Genomic DNA, 9,180 nt, shown 5'->3' with positions numbered 1-9,180 from the left:
CAGAATGCAGCATATAAACAGAACCAAAGACAAAAACCACATGATTATCTCAATAGATGCAGAAAAGGCCTTTGACAACAGCCCTTCATGCTAAAAACTCTCAATAAATTCGGTATTGATGGAACGTATCTCAAAATAATAAGAGCTATTTATGACAAACCCACAGCCAATATCATACTGAATGGGCAAAAACTGGAAAAATTCCCTTTGAAAACTGGCACAAGACAGGGATGCCCTCTCTCACCACTCCTATTCAACATAGCGTTGGAAGTTCTGGCTAGGGCAATCAGGCAAGAGAAAGAAATCAAGGGTATTCAGTTAGGAAAAGAAGAAGTCAAATTGTCCCTGTTTGCAGATGACATGATTGTATATTTAGAAAGCCCCATTGTCTCAGCCCCAAATCTCCTTAAGCTGATAAGCAACTTCAGCAACATCTCAGGATACAAAAACAATGTGCAAAAATCACAAGCATTCTTACACACTAGTAACAGACAGACAGAGAGCCAAATCATGAATGAACTCCCATTCACAATAGCTTCAAAGAGAATAAAGTACCTAGGAATCCAACTTACAAGGGATGTAAAGGACCTCTTCAAGGAGAACTACAAACCACTGCTCAGTGAAATAAAAGAGGACACAAACAAATGGAAGAACATTCCATGCTCATGGATAGGAAGAATCAATATTGTGAAAATGGCCATACTGCCCAAGGTAATTTATAGATCCAATGCCATCCCCATTAAGCTACCAATGACTTTCTTCACAGAATTGGAAAAAACTGCTTTAAAGTTCATATGGAACCAAAAAAAGAGCCTGCATTGCAAAGACAATCCTAAGCCAAAAGAACAAAGCAGAGACATCATGCTACCTGACTTCAAGCTATACTACAAGGCTCAGTAACCAAAACAGCATGGTACTGGTACCAAAACAGAGATATAGACAAATGGAACAGAACAGAGCCCTCAGAAATAATACCACACATCTACAACCATCTGATCTTTGACAAACCTGAGAAAAACAAGAAATGGGGAAAGGATTCCCTATTTAATAAATGGTGCTGGGAAAATTGGCTAGCCATAAGTAGAAAGCTGAAACTGGATCCTTTCCTTACTCCTTATACGAAAATTAATTCAAGATGGATTAGAGACCTAAATGTTAGACCTAAAACCATAAAAACCCTAGAAGAAAACCTAGGTAATACCATTCAGGACATAGGCATGGGCAAGGACTTCATGTCTAAAACACCAAAAGCAATGGCAACAAAAGCCAAAATTGACAAATGGGATCTAATTAAACTAAAGAGCCTCTGCACAGCAAAAGAAACTACCATCAGAGTGAACAGGCAACCTACAGAATGGGAGAAAATTTTTGCAATCTACTCATCTGACAAAGGGCTAATATCCAGAACCTATAAAGAGCTCAATCAAATTTACAAGAAAAAAACAACCCCATCAAAAAGTGGGCAAAGTATATGAACAGACACTTCTCAAAAGAAGACATTCGTACAGCCAACAGACACATGAAAAAATGCTCATCATCACTCACCATCAGAGCAATGCAAATCAAAACCACAATGAGATACCATCTCACACCAGTTAGAATGGCAGTCATTAAAAAATCAGGAAACAACAGGTGCTGGAGAGGATATGGAGAAATAGGAACACTTTTACACTGTTGGTGGGACTGCAAACTAGTTCAACCATTGTGGAAAACAGTGTAGCAATTCCTCAAGGATGTAGAACTAGAAATACCATTTGATCCAGCCATCCCATTACTGGGGATATACCCAAAGGATTATAAGTCATGCTGCTATAAAGACACATGCACACATATGTTTATTGCGGCACTATTCACAATAGCAAATCAACCCAAATGTCCATCAGTGACAGACTGGATTAAGAAAATGTGGCACATATACACCATGGAATACTATGCAGCCATAAAAAAAGCATGAGTTTGTGTCCTTTGTAGGGACATGGATGCGGCTGGAAACCATCATTCTCAGCAAACTATCGAAGAACAGAAAACCAAATACCACATGTTCTCACTCATAGGTGGAAATTGAACAATGAGATCACTTGGACACAGGAAGGGGAACATCACACACCAGGTCCTATTGTGGGGAGGGGGGTGGGGAGGGATAGCATTAGGAGATATACCTAATGTAAATGATGAGTTAATGGGTGCAGCACACCAACATGGCACATGTATACATATGTAACAAACCTGCACGTTGTGCACATGTACCCTAGAACTTAAAGTATAATAAAAAATAGATTAATGAAAATTATACAATATTTATTTATAATTATTAATATTATTAATAAATATTACACAACATGGAGAAAAATTTTTTTAAATAAACAGAACCTTATGGAGCTATGAGAATTACCAAAAGTTCTAACATCAATGTCATGTCATCAGAGTTTTACAAAGACAGAAGTAAGCACACGGGCCAGAAAAATCATTTGAAGTTACAATGGCTGAAAAGGTCCTGAATTTGACAAAAACAAAAAAACAAAAAAACAAAAAAACAACCCATAATTTTTTATGTTCAAGAAGCCTGGTGAATCCAAAATGGAAGAAAACCAAAGAAATTCATGCCCAAACACAGTATAATCAAACTGCTGTAAACTAAAGGCAAACAATATTCCTGAACAGCCAGATGAAAGCAATGTGCTTCATAAAGAGGAACAAGAAATCAAATAATTGTAAATTTATTGTTAGAATCCACCAAGGCTAGAAGGAAGTGATACAAGATTTTAAAGAGCTAAAAGAGGCCAGGCGCAGTGGCTCACGCCTGTAATCCCAGCACTTTGGGAGGCCAGGACAGGAGGGCGGATCACGAGGTCAGGAGATTGACACCATCCTGGCTAGCACGGTGAAACCCCGTCTCTACTAAAATACAAAAAATTAGCCGGGCCTGGGGGCGTGTGCCTGTAGTCCCATCTGCTGGGGAGGTTGAGGCGGGAGAATGGCCTGAACTCAGGAGGCGGAGCTTGCAGTGAGCGGAGATCACGCCACTTGCACTCCAGCCTGGGTGACAGAGAAAGACTCTGTCTTAAAAAAAAAAAAAAAAAAGAAAGGAAAAAAAAATAGAGCTAAAAGAAAGGAACAGTCGACTCCAGAATTTATATCCAGTGAAAATATTCCATATCCGGTGAATATTCTATTGTCAAGAATGAAAGTGAACATTTATCAACATAGAAAAACTAAGAAAATTGTCACAAGCATAACTACTCTAAAAGAAATGCTAAAGGAAATTATTCAGTGAAAAAAAATACATTGGAAGGAAACTTGGACATGGGGAATGAATGAAGGAATAATAACAGAAATGCAAAACAATTAGTAAACATAATAGACTATTCTTTTTTTCTTAAATTATTTAAACTATATATGATGATTGGAAACAAAAATTGTAGCCCAAGTATTTAATACATGTGAAAACTACATCATTAAAAAGGAGAGGTGAAAAAGTTTATTTCATGGTAAGGTTTCTATATTTCACTTATAGAGGCAAAATACTAATTCTAATTAGACTGTGAAAATTTAGTGTATATATATATTATATATGTAATTTAAATATATGTATTTAATACCTGAAGTAATCACACACAAAAAAATTTTTACAAGGAGATATAGTCAAAAGCTTACTAGATAAATTATAACAGAATTCTAAAAAAAAATTAAATATTCAAAGAAGGCAGAAGAGGGAAAAAGAAGAACCAACAAAAGAAAACAAAAACAAAAATGGAGAGAACAAATGGAAAACATTAGTAAAATGGTAGACTTAATCTAAACATACTGAAAATTATATTAAATGGAAATGGTTTAAACCTGTCAATTGAAGGATAGAGATTGTCAGAAAACAAAAAATAAAACCCAATTACATGTGGTCTGTAAGAAACGCACTTTAAATATAATGATATAGGCAGGTTAAAAGTAAAAGGATGGTAAAGATATACCATGGAAACCCTAATCAAAACAAGTGGGTGGCTATATTAATGTCACAGTAGTCATCAGAACAAGGAAAATTATCAGGGATAAAGAGCTACATTACATAATGATAAAGGGTCAATTCACCAAGAAGACGTAACAATCCTGAATGTGCATGCACTTTATAGCAACACTTCAAAACATATGAAATAAAAACTCATAAAGCTGAAATGAGAAATGGAGACACAGTTATGATTGTATGTTTCAACAAGCCTCCCTCGATAACAGAACAAGTAGAGAAAATTAAAGGATTTAAAATCGCTAAACAAAATCCCATCTACTAACTGAAATGAACTTGATATTTATAGGATACTCCACACAATAATAGCAGAATACAAAATTTTTTCAAGTGTACATAAAACATTCATCAAGCTAGGTCATATCCTGAATAATAAAACAAACCTTAAAAAGTTGAAACACACTGGAATAATACAAATTATATAATTTCAACAAATAAATAACAGAAAGACAATTGAATCTCTAAACAATTGAAAATTAAATAACATATTCCAAAATAGTCAATAGATTAAACAATATTTCTCAAGAGAAAATTAGAAAGTATTTTGAGTTTAATTAAGATAAAAAACGGACAATTTAAAAAGTTTTGGATATAGTGATTAGAGTAGAATTTATAACAGTAAATGTTTCTCTTATTTTAAAGTAAATGTTTCTATTATGATCAAAGAAAGGTCATAAATCAATCACCTAAACTCCACCTCGAGAAACTAAAAAAAGAATAAAATAAACCCAAAACAAGTAAAAGAAAGGAAATAATAAAGATAAGAGCAGAAAGCAAAGAAATTGAAACCAGAAACACAATAGAGGAAATCAATAAAGCCAAAAGCTTGTTCTTTAAGAAAAGATCAATAACATTGGTTTAGCCAAACCAACAAAGAAAAAAGGAGAGAAGATGCAAATTATCAATATCAGGAATGAAAGAGGAGATATCATTATTTAATATTCCAGATCCTGAGAACATTTTAAAAAGTAAGAAAATACTATGAACAACTCTGTATACATAAATTTGACAACTTACATGAAATAGAACAAGTCCATGAAAGCTATAAACAACCAAAACACACTCTCAAATAGCTAACCTGAATAGTCCCTGCACCTATTAAGGAAATATGTAGTTGGAAAAAACAAAACCAAGAACAAGAAACCTGATGCTCACATGGTTTCACTGATTTATTTTCCAAACACTAAAAAAAAATAAATAAATCCCACCAATTCTATATAATGTCTTCTAGAAAGCAAAAGAAAGAAATATTTGCCAATTCATTTTATAAAGCCAGCATTACCCTCATTCCCAAACTAGACAAAGACAGGACCAAAAAAGAAAGAAAAGAAAAAAAGAAAAGAGAACCACAGACCAATATTCCTAATACACCTTTATATAAGAGTACTTACATCTATGAGTCTATGATGTAAGAGATGTAAAAATACTCCACAAAATAATGATAAACAAATATATATACATATAATGACTATGATCCATGTGGGATTTATCCCAGGAATGCAGAATTGGTTCAATATTCTAAAATCAATTTATATAATCCACCACGTTACCAAACCAAAGAAGAAAAACTTCTCATAATTATACAAGTTGATACAGAAAAAAACATTTCACAAAACACAATGTCTATTCACATTACAAACATTCAGCAAACTAGAAATAAAAGGGAACTTCCTTAACTATATAAAGGTCATCTAAGAAAAATCCTCAGGCTCAAGTTATACTTTATGCTGAGGAACTGAATCTTTTTCTCCACAATTGGGACCAAAGCAAGGATTATACTCTCACTAATCCTATTCATCATCATACTGAAAGTCTTAGCTAATGCAAAAAAGACAAGAAAAAGAAACAAACAGCCAGGTATTGTGGTGTAATTCCAGCACTTTGGGAGGCTAAGGTAGGAGGATCACTTGAGCCTAGGAGTTTGAGACCAGCCTGGGCAACATAGTGAGACTTCACCTCTACAAAAAATAACAAAATAGCTGGTCCTGGTGGCACAGGCCTGTAGTCCCAACTACTTGGGAGGCCAAGGCAGGATTTTAGCTTGAGTCCAGGAGGTCAAGGTTTCAGTGAGCCATGATCATTGCACTCCAGTCTGGGTGATGGGGGGAGACCCTGTCTCAAAAAAAAAAAAAAAAAAAAAAGAGAAAGAAAGAAAGATTGGGAAGGAAGAAATAAATCTGATATTATATAGAAAATTGTCCATATATGATTGTCTGTAGAGGAAATCCGATGGACTCCATATAAAAGTTTCTATAACTAATTTAGCAAGATTGCAGAATACAAAATCGACACAAAAATCAATCATATCTATGTATGTTAATAATAAGCAAATCAAAACAGAAATCAACAAAATACTAGCAATTGCTATAGCTCCAAAACAAGTACTTAGCTATCAATCTACAAATTATTTGTAGCCTTAAATTCGCAAAATACTGATGAAAGAAATCAAAGAAGACCTAAATGAAAAAGAGAGATTGGCTTTTCTTGGGTCTGTTGGGTCATTCTCAATGGGTTGAGAGACTCCAATATAATTAAGATGTCAATTTTCCCCAAACTGATATAGAGATTTAATGCAATTCCAGGCAGATTTTTTTTTGTAAATATAGGAAAGGTAATCCTAAAATTTATACGGGAAGGGAAAGTTTTTAAGACTTATAATAAAGCTATAGTAATCAAGACGTAGTATTGATGAAGAGACAGACACATAAACCAATGGAATACAATAGATAGTTCAGGGAAAGATGCACACAAATATGACCAATTCATATTGGACCAAAGCAGAAATACAATTCAATGAAGAAAATAATAACCTTTTCAACAAGTGATGATAGAACAATTAAAGACACATAAAAATCGACATAAACCTCACAACACACATACAAAAGTTACAAATGGATGATAAACAACATCAGCAAAGTTCTAGGATACTAAATCAATGCACAAAACTTGGGAGCAATTCTATACACCAGTAACATTCAAGCTGTGAGCCAAATCAAGAACACAATTCCAATCACAACAGCCACAGTAAGAATACAATACCTAGGAATACAGCTAACCAAAGAGGTGAGATATCTCTACAATGAGAATTACAAAACACTGCTGAAAAAAATTAGAGACAATACAAATAAAAAGGAAAATATTCCGTGCTCATGGAGAAGAAGAATCTATATCATTAAAATGGCTATATGGCCTAAAGTAATTTACAGATTCAGTGGTATTCCTATCAAACTACCAACATTTTTCACAGAATTAGAAAAAACTATTATAAAATTCATACAGAACCAAAAGAGAGCCTGAATAGCCAAAGAAATGCTAAGCAGAAAGAACAAAGCTGGAGGCATCATGTTACCTGATTTCAAACTATACTACAAGGCTGCAGTAACCAAAACGGTATGGTTGTGGTACAAAAACAGACACACAGACCAATGAAACAGGCTAGAGAACCTACAAATAAAACCACACATCTACAATCATCTGATTTTTGATAAAGTTGACAATAACAAGCAATGGGGCTGGGTGCAGTTGCTCACAACTCTAATCCCAGCACTTTGGGTGGCCAAGGCAAGCAGATTGCTTGAGCCCAGGAGTTCAAGACCAGCCTTGGCATCATGGCAAAACCCGGTCACTACAAAAGAAACAAAAATACAAAAAATTAGCTGGATGTAGTGGCATGTGCCTATGGTTCCAGCTACTCAGGAGGCTGAATCAGGAGGATCGCCTGGGCCCAAGAAGTTGAGGTTGTGTTGAGCTATGATCATTCCACTGCACTCAGCCTGGGTGACAGTGGAATGAGACCCTGTATCAAAAAACAAAACAAGAAACAAAACCCAAAATAAAACCCAAGCAATGGGGGAAAAATTTCCTATTCTATAAGTGGTGCTGGGATAATTGGCTAGCCATATGCAGAACGTTGAAATTGAACTCCTTCTTTTCACCTTATACAAAAATCAACTCAAGTTGGATTAAAGACTTAAATATAAAACCTGAAACTACAAAAACCCTAGAGGAAAACCTAGGAAATACAATTCTAGGAATTGGCCCTGGCAAAGATTTCATGACAAAGACTCCAAAAGCAATTGCAATGAAAACAAAAATTGACAAATGGAACGTAATTAAACTGAAGAGTTTCTGCACAGCAAAAGAAGCTATCAACAGAGTAAAGAGATAACCTACAGAATGGGAGAAAATTTTTTCAAGCTATGCATCCGGAAAAGGTTTAATATCCAGAATCTATAAGGAACTTAAATCAACAAGCATAAAACAAACAATCCTATTTAAAATTGGACAAAAGACATGAACACACATTTTTCAAAAGAAGACATACATGTGGCTAACAAGCATATGAAAAATGTTCAACATCACTAATCAACAGCGAAATGCAAATGAAAGTCATAATGAGATATCATCTCAAACCAGTCAGAATGCCTATTATTAAAAACTCAAAAAATAACAGATGCTGGCGAGGTTGCAGAGAAAAGGAAACACTTACGTTCTGCTGGTGGGAGTGTAAGTTGGCTCAGTCACCGTGGAATGCAGTTCCATGATTTCTCAAATAATTTAAAACAGAATTATCATTTGACCTAGCAATCTCATTATTCAGTATATACCCAAAGGAATATAAATTGCTCTACCATTAAGACACATGCATGCATCTATTTCACACAGCACAATTCACAATAACAAAGACATGGATTCAACCTAGATGCTCATCAGCAGTGAACTGGATTTAAAAAAGTAGTATATATATACTATGGAATACTATGCAGCCATGAAACAGATTAAAATCATGTCCTTTGCAGCAATGCAAATGGAGCTGGAGGCCATTATCCTAAGCAAATTAACACAGGAACAAAAAACCAAATACTGTGTGTTCTCACTAAGTGGGAGCTAAACTTGGAGTACACATGGACACAAAGATGGGAACAATAGACACAGGGGCTTATTTGAGAGTAGAGGACAAAGGAGGGTGAGGATCCAAAAACTATCAGACGACAAAATAATTTGTATACCAAACCCCAGTGACATGCAATTTACCCATGTAAGAAACTCGCATATGTACTCCCTGAACCTAAAATAAAAGTTGGAGGGGGAAAAATGGATGATAAACTTAATGTAAAGCTATAAAAACTTTGAAAGAAAACACAAGAAAATCTTTATCAATAGCA

Source organism: Theropithecus gelada, chromosome 9 (assembly GCF_003255815.1).
Source record: "Theropithecus gelada isolate Dixy chromosome 9, Tgel_1.0, whole genome shotgun sequence".
Lineage (NCBI taxonomy): Eukaryota > Metazoa > Chordata > Mammalia > Primates > Cercopithecidae > Theropithecus > Theropithecus gelada.
This window is presented reverse-complemented; position numbering follows the sequence as displayed.